The sequence below is a fragment of the Callionymus lyra genome, chromosome 8 (genome assembly GCF_982586985.1).
Source record: "Callionymus lyra chromosome 8, fCalLyr1.hap1.1, whole genome shotgun sequence".
Classification (NCBI taxonomy): Eukaryota; Metazoa; Chordata; class Actinopteri; order Syngnathiformes; family Callionymidae; genus Callionymus; species Callionymus lyra.
Genome location: NC_141825.1, coordinates 3,752,726 through 3,776,680, shown reverse-complemented (window position 1 = coordinate 3,776,680; position 23,955 = coordinate 3,752,726). Strand labels below are relative to the sequence as shown.

At 48.0% G+C, this 23,955-nt stretch overlaps 26 non-coding genes across 26 annotated transcripts; all 26 read right to left on the bottom strand.

The window, feature by feature from the left end:
* Positions 1-601: 601 nt before the first annotated feature.
* On the bottom strand, positions 602-766 carry LOC148073357 (U1 spliceosomal RNA). Its single transcript, XR_015712510.1, has one exon. It is a non-coding gene; the product is annotated as a U1 spliceosomal RNA (small nuclear RNA).
* A 469-nt stretch (positions 767-1,235) lies between these two features.
* LOC148073356 (U2 spliceosomal RNA) lies at positions 1,236-1,426 on the bottom strand. Its single transcript, XR_015712218.1, has one exon. It is a non-coding gene; the product is annotated as a U2 spliceosomal RNA (small nuclear RNA).
* A 718-nt stretch (positions 1,427-2,144) lies between these two features.
* Positions 2,145-2,309, bottom strand: LOC148073355 (U1 spliceosomal RNA). The gene has a single exon (XR_015712559.1). It is a non-coding gene; the product is annotated as a U1 spliceosomal RNA (small nuclear RNA).
* Positions 2,310-2,778: 469 nt separating this feature from the next.
* LOC148073354 (U2 spliceosomal RNA) lies at positions 2,779-2,969 on the bottom strand. The gene has a single exon (XR_015712240.1). It is a non-coding gene; the product is annotated as a U2 spliceosomal RNA (small nuclear RNA).
* Positions 2,970-3,670: 701 nt separating this feature from the next.
* On the bottom strand, positions 3,671-3,835 carry LOC148073353 (U1 spliceosomal RNA). The gene has a single exon (XR_015712508.1). It is a non-coding gene; the product is annotated as a U1 spliceosomal RNA (small nuclear RNA).
* A 469-nt stretch (positions 3,836-4,304) lies between these two features.
* LOC148073352 (U2 spliceosomal RNA) lies at positions 4,305-4,495 on the bottom strand. Its single transcript, XR_015712252.1, has one exon. It is a non-coding gene; the product is annotated as a U2 spliceosomal RNA (small nuclear RNA).
* A 718-nt stretch (positions 4,496-5,213) lies between these two features.
* On the bottom strand, positions 5,214-5,378 carry LOC148073351 (U1 spliceosomal RNA). The gene has a single exon (XR_015712585.1). It is a non-coding gene; the product is annotated as a U1 spliceosomal RNA (small nuclear RNA).
* A 469-nt stretch (positions 5,379-5,847) lies between these two features.
* On the bottom strand, positions 5,848-6,038 carry LOC148073350 (U2 spliceosomal RNA). The gene has a single exon (XR_015712217.1). It is a non-coding gene; the product is annotated as a U2 spliceosomal RNA (small nuclear RNA).
* Positions 6,039-6,722: 684 nt separating this feature from the next.
* LOC148073349 (U1 spliceosomal RNA) lies at positions 6,723-6,887 on the bottom strand. Its single transcript, XR_015712574.1, has one exon. It is a non-coding gene; the product is annotated as a U1 spliceosomal RNA (small nuclear RNA).
* Positions 6,888-7,288: 401 nt separating this feature from the next.
* LOC148073348 (U2 spliceosomal RNA) lies at positions 7,289-7,479 on the bottom strand. Its single transcript, XR_015712245.1, has one exon. It is a non-coding gene; the product is annotated as a U2 spliceosomal RNA (small nuclear RNA).
* Positions 7,480-8,180: 701 nt separating this feature from the next.
* Positions 8,181-8,345, bottom strand: LOC148073347 (U1 spliceosomal RNA). Its single transcript, XR_015712507.1, has one exon. It is a non-coding gene; the product is annotated as a U1 spliceosomal RNA (small nuclear RNA).
* A 469-nt stretch (positions 8,346-8,814) lies between these two features.
* Positions 8,815-9,005, bottom strand: LOC148073346 (U2 spliceosomal RNA). The gene has a single exon (XR_015712239.1). It is a non-coding gene; the product is annotated as a U2 spliceosomal RNA (small nuclear RNA).
* A 701-nt stretch (positions 9,006-9,706) lies between these two features.
* LOC148073345 (U1 spliceosomal RNA) lies at positions 9,707-9,871 on the bottom strand. Its single transcript, XR_015712506.1, has one exon. It is a non-coding gene; the product is annotated as a U1 spliceosomal RNA (small nuclear RNA).
* Positions 9,872-10,340: 469 nt separating this feature from the next.
* Positions 10,341-10,531, bottom strand: LOC148073344 (U2 spliceosomal RNA). Its single transcript, XR_015712251.1, has one exon. It is a non-coding gene; the product is annotated as a U2 spliceosomal RNA (small nuclear RNA).
* A 3,965-nt stretch (positions 10,532-14,496) lies between these two features.
* LOC148073343 (U1 spliceosomal RNA) lies at positions 14,497-14,661 on the bottom strand. Its single transcript, XR_015712544.1, has one exon. It is a non-coding gene; the product is annotated as a U1 spliceosomal RNA (small nuclear RNA).
* Positions 14,662-15,130: 469 nt separating this feature from the next.
* LOC148073342 (U2 spliceosomal RNA) lies at positions 15,131-15,321 on the bottom strand. The gene has a single exon (XR_015712238.1). It is a non-coding gene; the product is annotated as a U2 spliceosomal RNA (small nuclear RNA).
* Positions 15,322-16,022: 701 nt separating this feature from the next.
* On the bottom strand, positions 16,023-16,187 carry LOC148073341 (U1 spliceosomal RNA). The gene has a single exon (XR_015712505.1). It is a non-coding gene; the product is annotated as a U1 spliceosomal RNA (small nuclear RNA).
* Positions 16,188-16,724: 537 nt separating this feature from the next.
* On the bottom strand, positions 16,725-16,915 carry LOC148073340 (U2 spliceosomal RNA). Its single transcript, XR_015712250.1, has one exon. It is a non-coding gene; the product is annotated as a U2 spliceosomal RNA (small nuclear RNA).
* A 718-nt stretch (positions 16,916-17,633) lies between these two features.
* LOC148073339 (U1 spliceosomal RNA) lies at positions 17,634-17,798 on the bottom strand. The gene has a single exon (XR_015712584.1). It is a non-coding gene; the product is annotated as a U1 spliceosomal RNA (small nuclear RNA).
* Positions 17,799-18,267: 469 nt separating this feature from the next.
* On the bottom strand, positions 18,268-18,458 carry LOC148073338 (U2 spliceosomal RNA). Its single transcript, XR_015712216.1, has one exon. It is a non-coding gene; the product is annotated as a U2 spliceosomal RNA (small nuclear RNA).
* A 684-nt stretch (positions 18,459-19,142) lies between these two features.
* Positions 19,143-19,307, bottom strand: LOC148073337 (U1 spliceosomal RNA). The gene has a single exon (XR_015712573.1). It is a non-coding gene; the product is annotated as a U1 spliceosomal RNA (small nuclear RNA).
* Positions 19,308-19,708: 401 nt separating this feature from the next.
* On the bottom strand, positions 19,709-19,899 carry LOC148073336 (U2 spliceosomal RNA). The gene has a single exon (XR_015712244.1). It is a non-coding gene; the product is annotated as a U2 spliceosomal RNA (small nuclear RNA).
* Positions 19,900-20,600: 701 nt separating this feature from the next.
* On the bottom strand, positions 20,601-20,765 carry LOC148073335 (U1 spliceosomal RNA). The gene has a single exon (XR_015712504.1). It is a non-coding gene; the product is annotated as a U1 spliceosomal RNA (small nuclear RNA).
* Positions 20,766-21,234: 469 nt separating this feature from the next.
* Positions 21,235-21,425, bottom strand: LOC148073334 (U2 spliceosomal RNA). Its single transcript, XR_015712237.1, has one exon. It is a non-coding gene; the product is annotated as a U2 spliceosomal RNA (small nuclear RNA).
* Positions 21,426-22,126: 701 nt separating this feature from the next.
* LOC148073333 (U1 spliceosomal RNA) lies at positions 22,127-22,291 on the bottom strand. Its single transcript, XR_015712537.1, has one exon. It is a non-coding gene; the product is annotated as a U1 spliceosomal RNA (small nuclear RNA).
* Positions 22,292-22,760: 469 nt separating this feature from the next.
* On the bottom strand, positions 22,761-22,951 carry LOC148073332 (U2 spliceosomal RNA). The gene has a single exon (XR_015712249.1). It is a non-coding gene; the product is annotated as a U2 spliceosomal RNA (small nuclear RNA).
* Positions 22,952-23,955: the final 1,004 nt, after the last annotated feature.

Below are 23,955 nucleotides of genomic sequence, written 5' to 3'. Positions count from 1 at the left end.
CAGGGTAAGGAACCACACAGGGTAAGGAGCCACACAAAGAAAGGAACCTGACAAAGTAAGGAGCCACACAGAGTAAGTAACCAGACAGAGTAAGGAACAACACAGAGTAAGGAACCAGACAGAGTAAGGAGCAACACAGAGTAAGGAGCAACACAGGGTAAGGAACAAGACAGAGTAAGGAGCCACACAGAGTAAGGAGCCACACAGAGTAAGGGACAAGACAGAGTAAGGAGCAACACAGAGTAAGGAGCCACACAGGGTAAGGAACAACACAGAGTAAGGAGCCAAACAGGGTAAGGAACCAGACAGGGTAAGGAGCCATACAGAGAAAGGAACCAGGCAGGGTAAGGAACCAGATCTCCTTCTCCTCACTGGAATGCTCCACATCAATTGGGAAAGGCCTGGGCCAACAGTTTGAGATCAGTCCAGTGATAAGAAGGTCGACAAAGGTCATTCACTGAGAGCGCGATTTTAACTTGAGCCCAGAAGGGGATTCCAACCTACCCGGCAACTTGTTAAACCCTACAGACAAGGACAAGCCTCGGCTGAGTGTTCCACACGAGATTGCATCAAACTAAAGCATTCTTTAACAAGTGATGAACGGGGGAGAGCGCGAACGCAGTCCCCCACTACCAGAAATTATGCAGTCGAGATTCCCACATTTGGGGAATTCGCAAAGGTCAGCATGACCTAGAGTGCAATGGCCGGGCCTCGCCTTGGGTGAACCACCTTCCTGATCATGGTGTCTCCCCTGCCAGGTAAGTATGAATTGTAGAGCTCATAGACTTGATGGCCTGGAAATAATCCCTTGTTCTTACTCATGGTGGGGAGTAATGAGCCACACAGGGTAAGGAACAAGGCAGAGTAAGGAGCCACACAGAGTAAGAACCCAGACCTAGTAAGGAGAGCAACACTATGAAAGGAACCAGACAGATTAAGGAACCATATAGGGTAAGGAACAAGGCAGAGTAAGGAGCCACACTATGAAAGGAACCAGACAGAGTAAGGAACCATATAGGGTAAGGAACAAGGCAGAGTAAGGAGCAACACTATGAAAGGAACCAGACAGAGTAAGGAACCATACAGGGTAAGGAGCCATACAGAGAAGGGAACCAGGAAGGGTAAGGAACGAAATACCCCCATCCTTCTCCTCACTTGAACACTCCACATCAATTGGGAAAGGCCTTGGCCAACCGCTTGAGGGGTTTGTACACTTAATTTCCATACAACTTTTAGGTTTTTGCACTGTTCCCAGAGATAATGCAATACCGGGTCAATGCGCAGAGAGGGTGGAGCAAGCCCCTGGCCCTTCTCCCATGTCCAAAAATCAATTTAATATATGGTCTCCATATAGGAGACGTATCAGATATTAAACTGATAAGAACAGATACTACACTTGATCTTAGCCAAAAGGCCGAGAAGCGATGGCAACCATGTGCATGACCTTTTAGAGGGGCTCGAAAGGTCAACGAGAGCCACTTACGGGGCCACAAAGGGTAAAGAACCAGAAAAGGTAGGGAGCCACATAGGGTAAGGAACCACACAGGGTAAGGAACCACACAGGGTAAGGAGCCACACAAAGAAAGGAACCTGACAAAGTAAGGAGCCACACAGAGTAAGTAACCAGACAGAGTAAGGAACAACACAGAGTAAGGAACCAGACAGAGTAAGGAGCAACACAGAGTAAGGAGCAACACAGGGTAAGGAACAACACAGAGTAAGGAGCCACACAGAGTAAGGAGCCACACAGAGTAAGGGACAAGACAGAGTAAGGAGCAACACAGAGTAAGGAGCCACACAGGGTAAGGAACAACACAGAGTAAGGAGCCAAACAGGTTAAGGAACCAGACAGGGTAAGGAGCCATACAGAGAAAGGAACCAGGCAGGGTAAGGAACCAGATCTCCTTCTCCTCACTGGAATGCTCCACATCAATTGGGAAAGGCCTGGGCCAACAGTTTGAGATCAGTCCAGTGCTAAGAAGGTCGACAAAGGTCATTCACTGAGAGCGCGATTTTAACTTGATCCCAGAAGGTGATTCCAACCTACCCGGCAACTTGTTAAACCCTACAGACAAGGACAAGCCTCGGCTGAGTGTTCCACACGAGCTTGCATCAAACTAAAGCATTCTTTAACAAGTGATGAACGGGGGAGAGCGCGAACGCAGTCTCCCACTACCAGAAATTATGCAGTCGAGATTCCCACATTTGGGGAATTCGCAAAGGTCAGCATGACCTAGAGTGCAATGGCCGGGCCTCGCCTTGGGTGAACCACCTTCCTGATCATGGTGTCTCCCCTGCCAGGTAAGTATGAATTGTAGAGCTCATAGACTTGATGGCCTGGAAATAATCCCTTGTTCTTACTCATGGTGGGGAGTAATGAGCCACACAGGGTAAGGAACAAGGCAGAGTAAGGAGCCACACAGAGTAAGAACCCAGACCTAGTAAGGAGAGCAACACTATGAAAGGAACCAGACAGATTAAGGAACCATATAGGGTAAGGAACAAGGCAGAGTAAGGAGCCACACTATGAAAGGAACCAGACAGAGTAAGGAACCATATAGGGTAAGGAACAAGGCAGAGTAAGGAGCAACACTATGAAAGGAACCAGACAGAGTAAGGAACCATACAGGGTAAGGAGCCATACAGAGAAGGGAACCAGGAAGGGTAAGGAACGAAATACCCCCATCCTTCTCCTCACTTGAACACTCCACATCAATTGGGAAAGGCCTTGGCCAACCGCTTGAGGGGTTTGTACACTTAATTTCCATACAACTTTTAGGTTTTTGCACTGTTCCCAGAGATAATGCAATACCGGGTCAATGCGCAGAGAGGGTGGAGCAAGCCCCTGGCCCTCCTCCCATGTCCAAAAATCAATTTAACATATGGTCTCCATATAGGAGACGTATCAGATATTAAACTGATAAGAACAGATACTACACTTGATCTTAGCCAAAAGGCCGAGAAGCGATGGCAACCATGTGCATGACCTTTTAGAGGGGCTCGAAAGGTCAACGAGAGCCACTTACGGGGCCACAAAGGGTAAAGAACCAGAAAAGGTAGGGAGCCACATAGGGTAAGGAACCGCACAGGGTAAGGAACCACACAAAGAAAGGAACCTGACAAGGTAAGGAGCCACACAGAGTAAGTAACCAGACAGAGTAAGGAACAACACAGAGTAAGGAACCAGACAGAGTAAGGAGCAACACAGAGTAAGGAGCAACACAGGGTAAGGAACAACAGAGAGTAAGGAGCCACACAGAGTAAGGAGCCACACAGAGTAAGGGACAAGACAGAGTAAGGAGCAACACAGAGTAAGGAGCCACACAGGGTAAGGAACAACACAGAGTAAGGAGCCAAACAGGGTAAGGAACCAGACAGGGTAAGGAGCCATACAGAGAAAGGAACCAGGCAGGGTAAGGAACCAGATCTCCTTCTCCTCACTGGAATGCTCCACATCAATTGGGAAAGGCCTGGGCCAACAGTTTGAGATCAGTCCAGTGCTAAGAAGGTTGACAAAGGTCATTCACTGAGAGCGCGATTTTAACTTGATCCCAGAAGGTGATTCCAACCTACCCGGCAACTTGTTAAACCCTACAGACAAGGACAAGCCTCGGCTGAGTGTTCCACACGAGCTTGCATCAAACTAAAGCATTCTTTAACAAGTGATGAACGGGGGAGAGCGCGAACGCAGTCCCCCACTACCAGAAATTATGCAGTCGAGATTCCCACATTTGGGGAATTCGCAAAGGTCAGCATGACCTAGAGTGCAATGGCCGGGCCTCGCCTTGGGTGAACCACCTTCCTGATCATGGTGTCTCCCCTGCCAGGTAAGTATGAATTGTAGAGCTCATAGACTTGATGGCCTGGAAATAATCCCTTGTTCTTACTCATGGTGGGGAGTAATGAGCCACACAGGGTAAGGAACAAGGCAGAGTAAGGAGCCACACAGAGTAAGAACCCAGACCTAGTAAGGAGAGCAACACTATGAAAGGAACCAGACAGATTAAGGAACCATATAGGGTAAGGAACAAGGCAGAGTAAGGAGCCACACTATGAAAGGAACCAGACAGAGTAAGGAACCATATAGGGTAAGGAACAAGGCAGAGTAAGGAGCAAGACTATGAAAGGAACCAGACAGAGTAAGGAACCATACAGGGTAAGGAGCCATACAGAGAAGGGAACCAGGAAGGGTAAGGAACGAAATACCCCCATCCTTCTCCTCACTTGAACACTCCACATCAATTGGGAAAGGCCTTGGCCAACCGCTTGAGGGGTTTGTACACTTAATTTCCATACAACTTTTAGGTTTTTGCACTGTTCCCAGAGATAATGCAATACCGGGTCAATGCGCAGAGAGGGTGGAGCAAGCCCCTGGCCCTTCTCCCATGTCCAAAAATCAATTTAATATATGGTCTCCATATAGGAGACGTATCAGATATTAAACTGATAAGAACAGATACTACACCTGATCTTAGCCAAAAGGCCGAGAAGCGATGGCAACCATGTGCATGACCTTTTAGAGGGGCTCGAAAGGTCAACGAGAGCCACTTACGGGGCCACAAAGGGTAAAGAACCAGAAAAGGTAGGGAGCCACATAGGGTAAGGAACCACACAGGGTAAGGAACCACACAGGGTAAGGAGCCACACAAAGAAAGGAACCTGACAAAGTAAGGAGCCACACAGAGTAAGTAACCAGACAGAGTAAGGAACAACACAGAGTAAGGAACCAGAAAGAGTAAGGAGCAACACAGAGTAAGGAGCAACACAGGGTAAGGAACAACACAGAGTAAGGAGCCACACAGAGTAAGGAGCCACACAGAGTAAGGGACAAGACAGAGTAAGGAGCCACACAGAGTAAGGAGCCACACAGGGTAAGGAACAACACAGAGTAAGGAGCCAAACAGGTTAAGGAACCAGACAGGGTAAGGAGCCATACAGAGAAAGGAACCAGGCAGGGTAAGGAACCAGATCTCCTTCTCCTCACTGGAATGCTCCACATCAATTGGGAAAGGCCTGGGCCAACAGTTTGAGATCAGTCCAGTGCTAAGAAGGTCGACAAAGGTCATTCACTGAGAGCGCGATTTTAACTTGATCCCAGAAGGTGATTCCAACCTACCCGGCAACTTGTTAAACCCTACAGACAAGGACAAGCCTCGGCTGAGTGTTCCACACGAGCTTGCATCAAACTAAAGCATTCTTTAACAAGTGATGAACGGGGGAGAGCGCGAACGCAGTCCCCCACTACCAGAAATTATGCAGTCGAGATTCCCACATTTGGGGAATTCGCAAAGGTCAGCATGACCTACAGTGCAATGGCCGGGCCTCGCCGTGGGTGAACCACCTTCCTGATCATGGTGTCTCCCCTTCCAGGTAAGTATGAATTGTAGAGCTCATAGACTTGATGGCCTGGAAATAATCCCTTGTTCTTACTCATGGTGGGGAGTGATGAGCCACACAGGGTAAGGAACAAGGCAGAGTAAGGAGCCACACAGAGTAAGAACCCAGACCTAGTAAGGAGAGCAACACTATGAAAGGAACCAGACAGATTAAGGAACCATATAGGGTAAGGAACAAGGCAGAGTAAGGAGCCACACTATGAAAGGAACCAGACAGAGTAAGGAACCATATAGGGTAAGGAACAAGGCAGAGTAAGGAGCAACACTATGAAAGGAACCAGACAGAGTAAGGAACCATACAGGGTAAGGAGCCATACAGAGAAGGGAACCAGGAAGGGTAAGGAACGAAATACCCCCATCCTTCTCCTCACTTGAACACTCCACATCAATTGGGAAAGGCCTTGGCCAACCGCTTGAGGGGTTTGTACACTTAATTTCCATACAACTTTTAGGTTTTTGCACTGTTCCCAGAGATAATGCAATACCGGGTCAATGCGCAGAGAGGGTGGAGCAAGCCCCTGGCCCTTCTCCCATGTCCAAAAATCAATTTAATATATGGTCTCCATATAGGAGACGTATCAGATATTAAACTGATAAGAACAGATACTACACTTGATCTTAGCCAAAAGGCCGAGAAGCGATGGCAACCATGTGCATGACCTTTTAGAGGGGCTCGAAAGGTCAACGAGAGCCACTTACGGGGCCACAAAGGGTAAAGAACCAGAAAAGGTAGGGAGCCACATAGGGTAAGGAACCGCACAGGGTAAGGAACCACACAAAGAAAGGAACCTGACAAAGTAAGGAGCCACACAGAGTAAGTAACCAGACAAAGTAAGGAACAACACAGAGTAAGGAACCAGACAGAGTAAGGAGCAACACAGAGTAAGGAGCAACACAGGGTAAGGATCAACACAGAGTAAGGAGCCACACAGAGTAAGGGACAAGACAGAGTAAGGAGCAACACAGAGTAAGGAGCCACACAGGGTAAGGAACAACACAGAGTAAGGAGCCAAACAGGGTAAGGAACCAGACAGGGTAAGGAGCCATACAGAGAAAGGAACCAGGCAGGGTAAGGAACCAGATCTCCTTCTCCTCACTGGAATGCTCCACATCAATTGGGAAAGGCCTGGGCCAACAGTTTGAGATCAGTCCAGTGCTAAGAAGGTCGACAAAGGTCATTCACTGAGAGCGCGATTTTAACTTGATCCCAGAAGGTGATTCCAACCTACCCGGCAACTTGTTAAACCCTACAGACAAGGACAAGCCTCGGCTGAGTGTTCCACACGAGCTTGCATCAAACTAAAGCATTCTTTAACAAGTGATGAACGGGGGAGAGCGCGAACGCAGTCCCCCACTACCAGAAATTATGCAGTCGAGATTCCCACATTTGGGGAATTCGCAAAGGTCAGCATGACCTACAGTGCAATGGCCGGGCCTCGCCTTGGGTGAACCACCTTCCTGATCATGGTGTCTCCCCTTCCAGGTAAGTATGAATTGTAGAGCTCATAGACTTGATGGCCTGGAAATAATCCCTTGTTCTTACTCATGGTGGGGAGTAATGAGCCACACAGGGTAAGGAACAAGGCAGAGTAAGGAGCCACACAGAGTAAGAACCCAGACCTAGTAAGGAGAGCAACACTATGAAAGGAACCAGACAGATTAAGGAACCATATAGGGTAAGGAACAAGGCAGAGTAAGGAGCCACACTATGAAAGGAACCAGACAGAGTAAGGAACCATACAGGGTAAGGAGCCATACAGAGAAGGGAACCAGGAAGGGTAAGGAACGAAATACCCCCATCCTTCTCCTCACTTGAACACTCCACATCAATTGGGAAAGGCCTTGGCCAACCGCTTGAGGGGTTTGTACACTTAATTTCCATACAACTTTTAGGTTTTTGCACTGTTCCCAGAGATAATGCAATACCGGGTCAATGCGCAGAGAGGGTGGAGCAAGCCCCTGGCCCTACTCCCATGTCCAAAAATCAATTTAACATATGGTCTCCATATAGGAGACGTATCAGATATTAAACTGATAAGAACAGATACTACACTTGATCTTAGCCAAAAGGCCGAGAAGCGATGGCAACCATGTGCATGACCTTTTAGAGGGGCTCGAAAGGTCAACGAGAGCCACTTACGGGGCCACAAAGGGTAAAGAACCAGAAAAGGTAGGGAGCCACATAGGGTAAGGAACCGCACAGGGTAAGGAACCACACAAAGAAAGGAACCTGACAAGGTAAGGAGCCACACAGAGTAAGTAACCAGACAGAGTAAGGAACAACACAGAGTAAGGAACCAGACAGAGTAAGGAGCAACACAGAGTAAGGAGCAACACAGGGTAAGGAACAACACAGAGTAAGGAGCCACACAGAGTAAGGAGCCACACAGAGTAAGGGACAAGACAGAGTAAGGAGCAACACAGAGTAAGGAGCCACACAGGGTAAGGAACAACACAGAGTAAGGAGCCAAACAGGGTAAGGAACCAGACAGGGTAAGGAGCCATACAGAGAAAGGAACCAGGCAGGGTAAGGAACCAGATCTCCTTCTCCTCACTGGAATGCTCCACATCAATTGGGAAAGGCCTGGGCCAACAGTTTGAGATCAGTCCAGCGCTAAGAAGGTTGACAAAGGTCATTCACTGAGAGCGCGATTTTAACTTGATCCCAGAAGGTGATTCCAACCTACCCGGCAACTTGTTAAACCCTACAGACAAGGACAAGCCTCGGCTGAGTGTTCCACACGAGCTTGCATCAAACTAAAGCATTCTTTAACAAGTGATGAACGGGGGAGAGCGCGAACGCAGTCCCCCACTACCAGAAATTATGCAGTCGAGATTCCCACATTTGGGGAATTCGCAAAGGTCAGCATGACCTAGAGTGCAATGGCCGGGCCTCGCCTTGGGTGAACCACCTTCCTGATCATGGTGTCTCCCCTGCCAGGTAAGTATGAATTGTAGAGCTCATAGACTTGATGGCCTGGAAATAATCCCTTGTTCTTACTCATGGTGGGGAGTAATGAGCCACACAGGGTAAGGAACAAGGCAGAGTAAGGAGCCACACAGAGTAAGAACCCAGACCTAGTAAGGAGAGCAACACTATGAAAGGAACCAGACAGATTAAGGAACCATATAGGGTAAGGAACAAGGCAGAGTAAGGAGCCACACTATGAAAGGAACCAGACAGAGTAAGGAACCATATAGGGTAAGGAACAAGGCAGAGTAAGGAGCAACACTATGAAAGGAACCAGACAGAGTAAGGAACCATACAGGGTAAGGAGCCATACAGAGAAGGGAACCAGGAAGGGTAAGGAACGAAATACCCCCATCCTTCTCCTCACTTGAACACTCCACATCAATTGGGAAAGGCCTTGGCCAACCGCTTGAGGGGTTTGTACACTTAATTTCCATACAACTTTTAGGTTTTTGCACTGTTCCCAGAGATAATGCAATACCGGGTCAATGCGCAGAGAGGGTGGAGCAAGCCCCTGGCCCTCCTCCCATGTCCAAAAATCAATTTAACATATGGTCTCCATATAGGAGACGTATCAGATATTAAACTGATAAGAACAGATACTACACTTGATCTTAGCCAAAAGGCCGAGAAGCGATGGCAACCATGTGCATGACCTTTTAGAGGGGCTCGAAAGGTCAACGAGAGCCACTTACGGGGCCACAAAGGGTAAAGAACCAGAAAAGGTAGGGAGCCACATAGGGTAAGGAACCGCACAGGGTAAGGAACCACACAAAGAAAGGAACCTGACAAGGTAAGGAGCCACACAGAGTAAGTAACCAGACAGAGTAAGGAACAACACAGAGTAAGGAACCAGACAGAGTAAGGAGCAACACAGAGTAAGGAGCAACACAGGGTAAGGAACAACACAGAGTAAGGAGCCACACAGAGTAAGGAGCCACACAGAGTAAGGGACAAGACAGAGTAAGGAGCAACACAGAGTAAGGAGCCACACAGGGTAAGGAACAACACAGAGTAAGGAGCCAAACAGGGTAAGGAACCAGACAGGGTAAGGAGCCATACAGAGAAAGGAACCAGGCAGGGTAAGGAACCAGATCTCCTTCTCCTCACTGGAATGCTCCACATCAATTGGGAAAGGCCTGGGCCAACAGTTTGAGATCAGTCCAGTGCTAAGAAGGTTGACAAAGGTCATTCACTGAGAGCGCGATTTTAACTTGATCCCAGAAGGTGATTCCAACCTACCCGGCAACTTGTTAAACCCTACAGACAAGGACAAGCCTCGGCTGAGTGTTCCACACGAGCTTGCATCAAACTAAAGCATTCTTTAACAAGTGATGAACGGGGGAGAGCGCGAACGCAGTCCCCCACTACCAGAAATTATGCAGTCGAGATTCCCACATTTGGGGAATTCGCAAAGGTCAGCATGACCTAGAGTGCAATGGCCGGGCCTCGCCTTGGGTGAACCACCTTCCTGATCATGGTGTCTCCCCTGCCAGGTAAGTATGAATTGTAGAGCTCATAGACTTGATGGCCTGGAAATAATCCCTTGTTCTTACTCATGGTGGGGAGTAATGAGCCACACAGGGTAAGGAACAAGGCAGAGTAAGGAGCCACACAGAGTAAGAACCCAGACCTAGTAAGGAGAGCAACACTATGAAAGGAACCAGACAGATTAAGGAACCATATAGGGTAAGGAACAAGGCAGAGTAAGGAGCCACACTATGAAAGGAACCAGACAGAGTAAGGAACCATATAGGGTAAGGAACAAGGCAGAGTAAGGAGCAAGACTATGAAAGGAACCAGACAGAGTAAGGAACCATACAGGGTAAGGAGCCATACAGAGAAGGGAACCAGGAAGGGTAAGGAACGAAATACCCCCATCCTTCTCCTCACTTGAACACTCCACATCAATTGGGAAAGGCCTTGGCCAACCGCTTGAGGGGTTTGTACACTTAATTTCCATACAACTTTTAGGTTTTTGCACTGTTCCCAGAGATAATGCAATACCGGGTCAATGCGCAGAGAGGGTGGAGCAAGCCCCTGGCCCTTCTCCCATGTCCAAAAATCAATTTAATATATGGTCTCCATATAGGAGACGTATCAGATATTAAACTGATAAGAACAGATACTACACCTGATCTTAGCCAAAAGGCCGAGAAGCGATGGCAACCATGTGCATGACCTTTTAGAGGGGCTCGAAAGGTCAACGAGAGCCACTTACGGGGCCACAAAGGGTAAAGAACCAGAAAAGGTAGGGAGCCACATAGGGTAAGGAACCACACAGGGTAAGGAACCACACAGGGTAAGGAGCCACACAAAGAAAGGAACCTGACAAAGTAAGGAGCCACACAGAGTAAGTAACCAGACAGAGTAAGGAACAACACAGAGTAAGGAACCAGACAGAGTAAGGAGCAACACAGAGTAAGGAGCAACACAGGGTAAGGAACAACACAGAGTAAGGAGCCACACAGAGTAAGGAGCCACACAGAGTAAGGGACAAGACAGAGTAAGGAGCCACACAGAGTAAGGAGCCACACAGGGTAAGGAACAACACAGAGTAAGGAGCCAAACAGGTTAAGGAACCAGACAGGGTAAGGAGCCATACAGAGAAAGGAACCAGGCAGGGTAAGGAACCAGATCTCCTTCTCCTCACTGGAATGCTCCACATCAATTGGGAAAGGCCTGGGCCAACAGTTTGAGATCAGTCCAGTGCTAAGAAGGTCGACAAAGGTCATTCACTGAGAGCGCGATTTTAACTTGATCCCAGAAGGTGATTCCAACCTCCTTACCCACAGAGTAAGGAGCAACACAGGGTAAGGATCAACACAGAGTAAGGATCCACACAGAGTAAGGGACAAGACAGAGTAAGGAGCAACACAGAGTAAGGAGCCACACAGGGTAAGGAACAACACAGAGTAAGGAGCCAAACAGGGTAAGGAACCAGACAGGGTAAGGAGCCATACAGAGAAAGGAACCAGGCAGGGTAAGGAACCAGATCTCCTTCTCCTCACTGGAATGCTCCACATCAATTGGGAAAGGCCTGGGCCAACAGTTTGAGATCAGTCCAGTGCTAAGAAGGTCGACAAAGGTCATTCACTGAGAGCGCGATTTTAACTTGATCCCAGAAGGTGATTCCAACCTACCCGGCAACTTGTTAAACCCTACAGACAAGGACAAGCCTCGGCTGAGTGTTCCACACGAGCTTGCATCAAACTAAAGCATTCTTTAACAAGTGATGAACGGGGGAGAGCGCGAACGCAGTCCCCCACTACCAGAAATTATGCAGTCGAGATTCCCACATTTGGGGAATTCGCAAAGGTCAGCATGACCTACTGGGACTGCAGGTCTTCTAAAAGGTCATACCTGTCGTTTTTGTCATTAAAACCATATACATTTAAAATGTTAATGTCGGTTCCCATAAAAGTCAAGTTTGCTAAAATTGCCCGTCCGTCTTTCACCACTGTGCTACCCTTCAGTGAGATATTTTTGTTTTTAATTAGGATGGCCACCCCGTCATTTTTGTTTTGGTTCGAGCCGCTCCATATAGAGGGCTGTGGCCATAGCTTTTCCCACTCTCTGTAGCTTTTTAAAAAGGGTAGCCCACACTCCTGAAGTAAAAACACATCTGCTTTAAAATCCTTTAAGAACGTTAAAACAGTTTGGGCTCTAACTCTCGACTTCACACTTCTAACATTGATAGTCGAGAAGGTGATAGACATGAGTAAGGTTAAAAGCAACAGGTAAAACATTTTTAAAAGACTACAGAGAGGGGACTATAAAAATCATTTGATATCTTGTGAAAGTAGCTCCCATCTACACTCATGGTTTTTGAGTGGAGCCTTCGAGCTGACTTTCCCCTTCGAGCTCTCGGTGTCGGGCTTGGCAGCATGGCTTTTCTTACCAGTTTTGCGAGCTTTTGGGGTTGACTGTAAGGCGACATCAAGGAAAGAGACCTCGTTGGGGGGGTTTGGAGGGAATTCTCTGGAGCCCTCACTGGAGTCGCTCTCTGTAAAAGCTCCAGGTCTTCCCCTCTTCTCCACCATCTCTGGGGGATCCAGAGATATATCGGACGCCGGTCTCTTGGAGAGCTGTGGATTTGGGAGGGGGACATACAGTGTTTGATCTTCCTCCTCCAGTTTGCCATCAGACTCCCCCACTTCCTCCATTTTGTCCTCCACATTATTTGTGGACTCTGTGGAGTCAGTGGAGGCGGAGACTGAGGTGGAGGAGGAAGATGTCCCCTCCCCTTCTCCCTCCCCCTGTGGGCCCTCTCCACCACTAGGAGGATTTGGAGGGAGATTTGAAAGTTTCCCGCCAATTTTTTGATTTGGCGGGAAACTTTCCCTCTCTTTCTCTCCATTTTCCTTTTCCGCCATTCTTGTCACTTTCAACTTGTTGGCAAAAGATCGTGGACAGTCTCTGAAGAGATGGTTCAAGTCACCACAAAGATTGCACTTTCTGCCATTGGAACACTGTTCATAAGTATGTCCAATTTCTCTGCACTTGCCACAGAATACTTTTTCACAAGCCTCTACCAGGTGTCCATGCTCCCCACATCTCCGGCAGAGCTTGGGCTGACCCTGGTAGTGGATGTAGCCCCTGTTTTCTCCCAGGACCATCATTGGTGGGAGATGTTTTAGGCCCTGGAAGCCCTGAGGGTCCGGCCATTGCTGGATAGGGACCCTCCATGAGCAGTTCCAGATGCCATCCTCATCTCTCACCTTGGTAGCCTGGCCTTTGACAGTACAATATCTCCCCAGCCATATGCATACATCCTCTGCATTTACAGTTTCATTGAACATTCGGACAATCACCGTTTTCAAGGAGTTGTCCGTCAGTTTCTCCACTGCAAATGCAGAAAACTGGGGTTTGGCATTCTCAAAACGAATCCAAAAATCTTTAAGCTAAACAGCAGACCTAAAACTGACATCGAATCCTTTGTTAAAGGGTAACGAAAGGATACAGTTCAAGTCATTTGGAGTAAACTCCAAAATTTGCTGAATCAGCTTTCTAGAAAAATCTAGTCTTGACATGTTTAAAAGTTTACCATTAACTTCATTAAAATTAAAACGCACAGTGTGGTGCCTCCGCATGCCAGCATGGGAGGCTGACATGGTGGAGACACCACAAAACTATGATAAAAATGAACAATAAAATCTATAAAAAATCACTAAAAAGCCAAACTTAAAAGGTAAAACTTAAGAGGTACTTACCTGTTACCAGGAACCAGTATACTGGTCCAAGGTAGTAAAGTGCGTGTGCCGTGTATCCCCTGTGAAAAATGGAAACAGTTACAAGAAATGCTCTGTTTTTTCACTGGAGAGATGAAATATCCTCCAGCCACTGATCAGCAAGAGTGTGATCTACCCAACGGAGGTGATCGCAGTCTTAACCAAAGGCCGAGAAGCGATGGCAACCATGTGCATGACCTTTTAGAGGGGCTCGAAAGGTCAACGAGAGCCACTTACGGGGCCACAAAGGGTAAAGAACCAGAAAAGGTAGGGAGCCACATAGGGTAAGGAACCACACAGGGTAAGGAACCACACAGGGTAAGGAGCCACACAAAGAAAGGAACCTGACAAAGTAAGGAGCCACACAGAGTAAGTAACCAGACAGAGTAAGGAACAACACAGAGTAAGGAACCAGACAGAGTAAGGAGCAACACAGAGTAAGGAGCAACACAGGGTAAGGAACAACACAGAGTAAGGAGCCACACAGAGTAAGGAGCCACACAGAGTAAGGGACAAGACAGAGTAAGGAGCAACACAGAGTAAGGAGCCACACAGGGTAAGGAACAACACAGAGTAAGGAGCCAAACAGGTTAAGGAACCAGACAGGGTAAGGAGCCATACAGAGAAAGGAACCAGGCAGGGTAAGGAACCAGATCTCCTTCTCCTCACTGGAATGCTCCACATCAATTGGGAAAGGCCTGGGCCAACAGTTTGAGATCAGTCCAGTGCTAAGAAGGTCGACAAAGGTCATTCACTGAGAGCGCGATTTTAACTTGATCCCAGAAGGTGATTCCAACCTACCCGGCAACTTGTTAAACCCTACAGACAAGGACAAGCCTCGGCTGAGTGTTCCACACGAGCTTGCATCAAACTAAAGCATTCTTTAACAAGTGATGAACGGGGGAGAGCGCGAACGCAGTCCCCCACTCCCAGAAATTATGCAGTCGAGATTCCCACATTTGGGGAATTCGCAAAGGTCAGCATGACCTACAGTGCAATGGCCGGGCCTCGCCTTGGGTGAACCACCTTCCTGATCATGGTGTCTCCCCTGCCAGGTAAGTATGAATTGTAGAGCTCATAGACTTGATGGCCTGGAAATAATCCCTTGTTCTTACTCATGGTGGGGAGTAATGAGCCACACAGGGTAAGGAACAAGGCAGAGTAAGGAGCCACACAGAGTAAGAACCCAGACCTAGTAAGGAGAGCAACACTATGAAAGGAACCAGACAGATTAAGGAACCATATAGGGTAAGGAACAAGGCAGAGTAAGGAGCCACACTATGAAAGGAACCAGACAGAGTAAGGAACCATATAGGGTAAGGAACAAGGCAGAGTAAGGAGCAACACTATGAAAGGAACCAGACAGAGTAAGGAACCATACAGGGTAAGGAGCCATACAGAGAAGGGAACCAGGAAGGGTAAGGAACGAAATACCCCCATCCTTCTCCTCACTTGAACACTCCACATCAATTGGGAAAGGCCTTGGCCAACCGCTTGAGGGGTTTGTACACTTAATTTCCATACAACTTTTAGGTTTTTGCACTGTTCCCAGAGATAATGCAATACCGGGTCAATGCGCAGAGAGGGTGGAGCAAGCCCCTGGCCCTCCTCCCATGTCCAAAAATCAATTTAACATATGGTCTCCATATAGGAGACGTATCAGATATTAAACTGATAAGAACAGATACTACACTTGATCTTAGCCAAAAGGCCGAGAAGCGATGGCAACCATGTGCATGACCTTTTAGAGGGGCTCGAAAGGTCAACGAGAGCCACTTACGGGGCCACAAAGGGTAAAGAACCAGAAAAGGTAGGGAGCCACATAGGGTAAGGAACCGCACAGGGTAAGGAACCACACAAAGAAAGGAACCTGACAAGGTAAGGAGCCACACAGAGTAAGTAACCAGACAGAGTAAGGAACAACACAGAGTAAGGAACCAGACAGAGTAAGGAGCAACACAGAGTAAGGAGCAACACAGGGTAAGGAACAACACAGAGTAAGGAGCCACACAGAGTAAGGAGCCACACAGAGTAAGGGACAAGACAGAGTAAGGAGCAACACAGAGTAAGGAGCCACACAGGGTAAGGAACAACACAGAGTAAGGAGCCAAACAGGGTAAGGAACCAGACAGGGTAAGGAGCCATACAGAGAAAGGAACCAGGCAGGGTAAGGAACCAGATCTCCTTCTCCTCACTGGAATGCTCCACATCAATTGGGAAAGGCCTGGGCCAACAGTTTGAGATCAGTCCAGTGCTAAGAAGGTTGACAAAGGTCATTCACTGAGAGCGCGATTTTAACTTGATCCCAGAAGGTGATTCCAACCTACCCGGCAACTTGTTAAACCCTACAGACAAGGACAAGCCTCGGCTGAGTGTTCCACACGAGCTTGCATCAAACTAAAGCATTCTTTAACAAGTGATGAACGGGGGAGAGCGCGAACGCAGTCCCCCACTACCAGAAATTATGCAGTCGAGATTCCCACATTTGGGGAATTCGCAAAGGTCAGCATGACCTAGAGTGCAATGGCCGGGCCTCGCCTTGGGTGAACCACCTTCCTGATCATGGTGTCTCCCCTGCCAGGTAAGTATGAATTGTAGAGCTCATAGACTTGATGGCCTGGAAATAATCCCTTGTTCTTACTCATGGTGGGGAGTAATGAGCCACACAGGGTAAGGAACAAGGCAGAGTAAGGAGCCACACAGAGTAAGAACCCAGACCTAGTAAGGAGAGCAACACTATGAAAGGAACCAGACAGATTAAGGAACCATATAGGGTAAGGAACAAGGCAGAGTAAGGAGCCACACTATGAAAGGAACCAGACAGAGTAAGGAACCATATAGGGTAAGGAACAAGGCAGAGTAAGGAGCAAGACTATGAAAGGAACCAGACAGATTAAGGAACCATATAGGGTAAGGAACAAGGCAGAGTAAGGAGCCACACTATGAAAGGAACCAGACAGAGTAAGGAACCATACAGGGTAAGGAGCCATACAGAGAAGGGAACCAGGAAGGGTAAGGAACGAAATACCCCCATCCTTCTCCTCACTTGAACACTCCACATCAATTGGGAAAGGCCTTGGCCAACCGCTTGAGGGGTTTGTACACTTAATTTCCATACAACTTTTAGGTTTTTGCACTGTTCCCAGAGATAATGCAATACCGGGTCAATGCGCAGAGAGGGTGGAGCAAGCCCCTGGCCCTTCTCCCATGTCCAAAAATCAATTTAATATATGGTCTCCATATAGGAGACGTATCAGATATTAAACTGATAAGAACAGATACTACACCTGATCTTAGCCAAAAGGCCGAGAAGCGATGGCAACCATGTGCATGACCTTTTAGAGGGGCTCGAAAGGTCAACGAGAGCCACTTACGGGGCCACAAAGGGTAAAGAACCAGAAAAGGTAGGGAGCCACATAGGGTAAGGAACCACACAGGGTAAGGAACCACACAGGGTAAGGAGCCACACAAAGAAAGGAACCTGACAAAGTAAGGAGCCACACAGAGTAAGTAACCAGACAGAGTAAGGAACAACACAGAGTAAGGAACCAGAAAGAGTAAGGAGCAACACAGAGTAAGGAGCAACACAGGGTAAGGAACAACACAGAGTAAGGAGCCACACAGAGTAAGGAGCCACACAGAGTAAGGGACAAGACAGAGTAAGGAGCCACACAGAGTAAGGAGCCACACAGGGTAAGGAACAACACAGAGTAAGGAGCCAAACAGGTTAAGGAACCAGACAGGGTAAGGAGCCATACAGAGAAAGGAACCAGGCAGGGTAAGGAACCAGATCTCCTTCTCCTCACTGGAATGCTCCACATCAATTGGGAAAGGCCTGGGCCAACAGTTTGAGATCAGTCCAGTGCTAAGAAGGTCGACAAAGGTCATTCACTGAGAGCGCGATTTTAACTTGATCCCAGAAGGTGATTCCAACCTACCCGGCAACTTGTTAAACCCTACAGACAAGGACAAGCCTCGGCTGAGTGTTCCACACGAGCTTGCATCAAACTAAAGCATTCTTTAACAAGTGATGAACGGGGGAGAGCGCGAACGCAGTCCCCCACTACCAGAAATTATGCAGTCGAGATTCCCACATTTGGGGAATTCGCAAAGGTCAGCATGACCTACAGTGCAATGGCCGGGCCTCGCCGTGGGTGAACCACCTTCCTGATCATGGTGTCTCCCCTTCCAGGTAAGTATGAATTGTAGAGCTCATAGACTTGATGGCCTGGAAATAATCCCTTGTTCTTACTCATGGTGGGGAGTGATGAGCCACACAGGGTAAGGAACAAGGCAGAGTAAGGAGCCACACAGAGTAAGAACCCAGACCTAGTAAGGAGAGCAACACTATGAAAGGAACCAGACAGATTAAGGAACCATATAGGGTAAGGAACAAGGCAGAGTAAGGAGCCACACTATGAAAGGAACCAGACAGAGTAAGGAACCATATAGGGTAAGGAACAAGGCAGAGTAAGGAGCAACACTATGAAAGGAACCAGACAGAGTAAGGAACCATACAGGGTAAGGAGCCATACAGAGAAGGGAACCAGGAAGGGTAAGGAACGAAATACCCCCATCCTTCTCCTCACTTGAACACTCCACATCAATTGGGAAAGGCCTTGGCCAACCGCTTGAGGGGTTTGTACACTTAATTTCCATACAACTTTTAGGTTTTTGCACTGTTCCCAGAGATAATGCAATACCGGGTCAATGCGCAGAGAGGGTGGAGCAAGCCCCTGGCCCTTCTCCCATGTCCAAAAATCAATTTAATATATGGTCTCCATATAGGAGACGTATCAGATATTAAACTGATAAGAACAGATACTACACTTGATCTTAGCCAAAAGGCCGAGAAGCGATGGCAACCATGTGCATGACCTTTTAGAGGGGCTCGAAAGGTCAACGAGAGCCACTTACGGGGCCACAAAGGGTAAAGAACCAGAAAAGGTAGGGAGCCACATAGGGTAAGGAACCGCACAGGGTAAGGAACCACACAAAGAAAGGAACCTGACAAAGTAAGGAGCCACACAGAGTAAGTAACCAGACAAAGTAAGGAACAACACAGAGTAAGGAACCAGACAGAGTAAGGAGCAACACAGAGTAAGGAGCAACACAGGGTAAGGATCAACACAGAGTAAGGAGCCACACAGAGTAAGGGACAAGACAGAGTAAGGAGCAACACAGAGTAAGGAGCCACACAGGGTAAGGAACAACACAGAGTAAGGAGCCAAACAGGGTAAGGAACCAGACAGGGTAAGGAGCCATACAGAGAAAGGAACCAGGCAGGGTAAGGAACCAGATCTCCTTCTCCTCACTGGAATGCTCCACATCAATTGGGAAAGGCCTGGGCCAACAGTTTGAGATCAGTCCAGTGCTAAGAAGGTCGACAAAGGTCATTCACTGAGAGCGCGATTTTAACTTGATCCCAGAAGGTGATTCCAACCTACCCGGCAACTTGTTAAACCCTACAGACAAGGACAAGCCTCGGCTGAGTGTTCCACACGAGCTTGCATCAAACTAAAGCATTCTTTAACAAGTGATGAACGGGGGAGAGCGCGAACGCAGTCCCCCACTACCAGAAATTATGCAGTCGAGATTCCCACATTTGGGGAATTCGCAAAGGTCAGCATGACCTACAGTGCAATGGCCGGGCCTCGCCTTGGGTGAACCACCTTCCTGATCATGGTGTCTCCCCTTCCAGGTAAGTATGAATTGTAGAGCTCATAGACTTGATGGCCTGGAAATAATCCCTTGTTCTTACTCATGGTGGGGAGTAATGAGCCACACAGGGTAAGGAACAAGGCAGAGTAAGGAGCCACACAGAGTAAGAACCCAGACCTAGTAAGGAGAGCAACACTATGAAAGGAACCAGACAGATTAAGGAACCATATAGGGTAAGGAACAAGGCAGAGTAAGGAGCCACACTATGAAAGGAACCAGACAGAGTAAGGAACCATACAGGGTAAGGAGCCATACAGAGAAGGGAACCAGGAAGGGTAAGGAACGAAATACCCCCATCCTTCTCCTCACTTGAACACTCCACATCAATTGGGAAAGGCCTTGGCCAACCGCTTGAGGGGTTTGTACACTTAATTTCCATACAACTTTTAGGTTTTTGCACTGTTCCCAGAGATAATGCAATACCGGGTCAATGCGCAGAGAGGGTGGAGCAAGCCCCTGGCCCTACTCCCATGTCCAAAAATCAATTTAACATATGGTCTCCATATAGGAGACGTATCAGATATTAAACTGATAAGAACAGATACTACACTTGATCTTAGCCAAAAGGCCGAGAAGCGATGGCAACCATGTGCATGACCTTTTAGAGGGGCTCGAAAGGTCAACGAGAGCCACTTACGGGGCCACAAAGGGTAAAGAACCAGAAAAGGTAGGGAGCCACATAGGGTAAGGAACCGCACAGGGTAAGGAACCACACAAAGAAAGGAACCTGACAAGGTAAGGAGCCACACAGAGTAAGTAACCAGACAGAGTAAGGAACAACACAGAGTAAGGAACCAGACAGAGTAAGGAGCAACACAGAGTAAGGAGCAACACAGGGTAAGGAACAACACAGAGTAAGGAGCCACACAGAGTAAGGAGCCACACAGAGTAAGGGACAAGACAGAGTAAGGAGCAACACAGAGTAAGGAGCCACACAGGGTAAGGAACAACACAGAGTAAGGAGCCAAACAGGGTAAGGAACCAGACAGGGTAAGGAGCCATACAGAGAAAGGAACCAGGCAGGGTAAGGAACCAGATCTCCTTCTCCTCACTGGAATGCTCCACATCAATTGGGAAAGGCCTGGGCCAACAGTTTGAGATCAGTCCAGCGCTAAGAAGGTTGACAAAGGTCATTCACTGAGAGCGCGATTTTAACTTGATCCCAGAAGGTGATTCCAACCTACCCGGCAACTTGTTAAACCCTACAGACAAGGACAAGCCTCGGCTGAGTGTTCCACACGAGCTTGCATCAAACTAAAGCATTCTTTAACAAGTGATGAACGGGGGAGAGCGCGAACGCAGTCCCCCACTACCAGAAATTATGCAGTCGAGATTCCCACATTTGGGGAATTCGCAAAGGTCAGCATGACCTAGAGTGCAATGGCCGGGCCTCGCCTTGGGTGAACCACCTTCCTGATCATGGTGTCTCCCCTGCCAGGTAAGTATGAATTGTAGAGCTCATAGACTTGATGGCCTGGAAATAATCCCTTGTTCTTACTCATGGTGGGGAGTAATGAGCCACACAGGGTAAGGAACAAGGCAGAGTAAGGAGCCACACAGAGTAAGAACCCAGACCTAGTAAGGAGAGCAACACTATGAAAGGAACCAGACAGATTAAGGAACCATATAGGGTAAGGAACAAGGCAGAGTAAGGAGCCACACTATGAAAGGAACCAGACAGAGTAAGGAACCATATAGGGTAAGGAACAAGGCAGAGTAAGGAGCAACACTATGAAAGGAACCAGACAGAGTAAGGAACCATACAGGGTAAGGAGCCATACAGAGAAGGGAACCAGGAAGGGTAAGGAACGAAATACCCCCATCCTTCTCCTCACTTGAACACTCCACATCAATTGGGAAAGGCCTTGGCCAACCGCTTGAGGGGTTTGTACACTTAATTTCCATACAACTTTTAGGTTTTTGCACTGTTCCCAGAGATAATGCAATACCGGGTCAATGCGCAGAGAGGGTGGAGCAAGCCCCTGGCCCTCCTCCCATGTCCAAAAATCAATTTAACATATGGTCTCCATATAGGAGACGTATCAGATATTAAACTGATAAGAACAGATACTACACTTGATCTTAGCCAAAAGGCCGAGAAGCGATGGCAACCATGTGCATGACCTTTTAGAGGGGCTCGAAAGGTCAACGAGAGCCACTTACGGGGCCACAAAGGGTAAAGAACCAGAAAAGGTAGGGAGCCACATAGGGTAAGGAACCGCACAGGGTAAGGAACCACACAAAGAAAGGAACCTGACAAGGTAAGGAGCCACACAGAGTAAGTAACCAGACAGAGTAAGGAACAACACAGAGTAAGGAACCAGACAGAGTAAGGAGCAACACAGAGTAAGGAGCAACACAGGGTAAGGAACAACACAGAGTAAGGAGCCACACAGAGTAAGGAGCCACACAGAGTAAGGGACAAGACAGAGTAAGGAGCAACACAGAGTAAGGAGCCACACAGGGTAAGGAACAACACAGAGTAAGGAGCCAAACAGGGTAAGGAACCAGACAGGGTAAGGAGCCATACAGAGAAAGGAACCAGGCAGGGTAAGGAACCAGATCTCCTTCTCCTCACTGGAATGCTCCACATCAATTGGGAAAGGCCTGGGCCAACAGTTTGAGATCAGTCCAGTGCTAAGAAGGTTGACAAAGGTCATTCACTGAGAGCGCGATTTTAACTTGATCCCAGAAGGTGATTCCAACCTACCCGGCAACTTGTTAAACCCTACAGACAAGGACAAGCCTCGGCTGAGTGTTCCACACGAGCTTGCATCAAACTAAAGCATTCTTTAACAAGTGATGAACGGGGGAGAGCGCGAACGCAGTCCCCCACTACCAGAAATTATGCAGTCGAGATTCCCACATTTGGGGAATTCGCAAAGGTCAGCATGACCTAGAGTGCAATGGCTGGGCCTCGCCTTGGGTGAACCACCTTCCTGATCATGGTGTCTCCCCTGCCAGGTAAGTATGAATTGTAGAGCTCATAGACTTGATGGCCTGGAAATAATCCCTTGTTCTTACTCATGGTGGGGAGTAATGAGCCACACAGGGTAAGGAACAAGGCAGAGTAAGGAGCCACACAGAGTAAGAACCCAGACCTAGTAAGGAGAGCAACACTATGAAAGGAACCAGACAGATTAAGGAACCATATAGGGTAAGGAACAAGGCAGAGTAAGGAGCCACACTATGAAAGGAACCAGACAGAGTAAGGAACCATATAGGGTAAGGAACAAGGCAGAGTAAGGAGCAAGACTATGAAAGGAACCAGACAGAGTAAGGAACCATACAGGGTAAGGAGCCATACAGAGAAGGGAACCAGGAAGGGTAAGGAACGAAATACCCCCATCCTTCTCCTCACTTGAACACTCCACATCAATTGGGAAAGGCCTTGGCCAACCGCTTGAGGGGTTTGTACACTTAATTTCCATACAACTTTTAGGTTTTTGCACTGTTCCCAGAGATAATGCAATACCGGGTCAATGCGCAGAGAGGGTGGAGCAAGCCCCTGGCCCTTCTCCCATGTCCAAAAATCAATTTAATATATGGTCTCCATATAGGAGACGTATCAGATATTAAACTGATAAGAACAGATACTACACCTGATCTTAGCCAAAAGGCCGAGAAGCGATGGCAACCATGTGCATGACCTTTTAGAGGGGCTCGAAAGGTCAACGAGAGCCACTTACGGGGCCACAAAGGGTAAAGAACCAGAAAAGGTAGGGAGCCACATAGGGTAAGGAACCACACAGGGTAAGGAACCACACAGGGTAAGGAGCCACACAAAGAAAGGAACCTGACAAAGTAAGGAGCCACACAGAGTAAGTAACCAGACAGAGTAAGGAACAACACAGAGTAAGGAACCAGACAGAGTAAGGAGCAACACAGAGTAAGGAGCAACACAGGGTAAGGAACAACACAGAGTAAGGAGCCACACAGAGTAAGGAGCCACACAGAGTAAGGGACAAGACAGAGTAAGGAGCCACACAGAGTAAGGAGCCACACAGGGTAAGGAACAACACAGAGTAAGGAGCCAAACAGGTTAAGGAACCAGACAGGGTAAGGAGCCATACAGAGAAAGGAACCAGGCAGGGTAAGGAACCAGATCTCCTTCTCCTCACTGGAATGCTCCACATCAATTGGGAAAGGCCTGGGCCAACAGTTTGAGATCAGTCCAGTGCTAAGAAGGTCGACAAAGGTCATTCACTGAGAGCGCGATTTTAACTTGATCCCAGAAGGTGATTCCAACCTCCTTACCCACAGAGTAAGGAGCAACACAGGGTAAGGATCAACACAGAGTAAGGATCCACACAGAGTAAGGGACAAGACAGAGTAAGGAGCAACACAGAGTAAGGAGCCACACAGGGTAAGGAACAACACAGAGTAAGGAGCCAAACAGGGTAAGGAACCAGACAGGGTAAGGAGCCATACAGAGAAAGGAACCAGGCAGGGTAAGGAACCAGATCTCCTTCTCCTCACTGGAATGCTCCACATCAATTGGGAAAGGCCTGGGCCAACAGTTTGAGATCAGTCCAGTGCTAAGAAGGTCGACAAAGGTCATTCACTGAGAGCGCGATTTTAACTTGATCCCAGAAGGTGATTCCAACCTACCCGGCAACTTGTTAAACCCTACAGA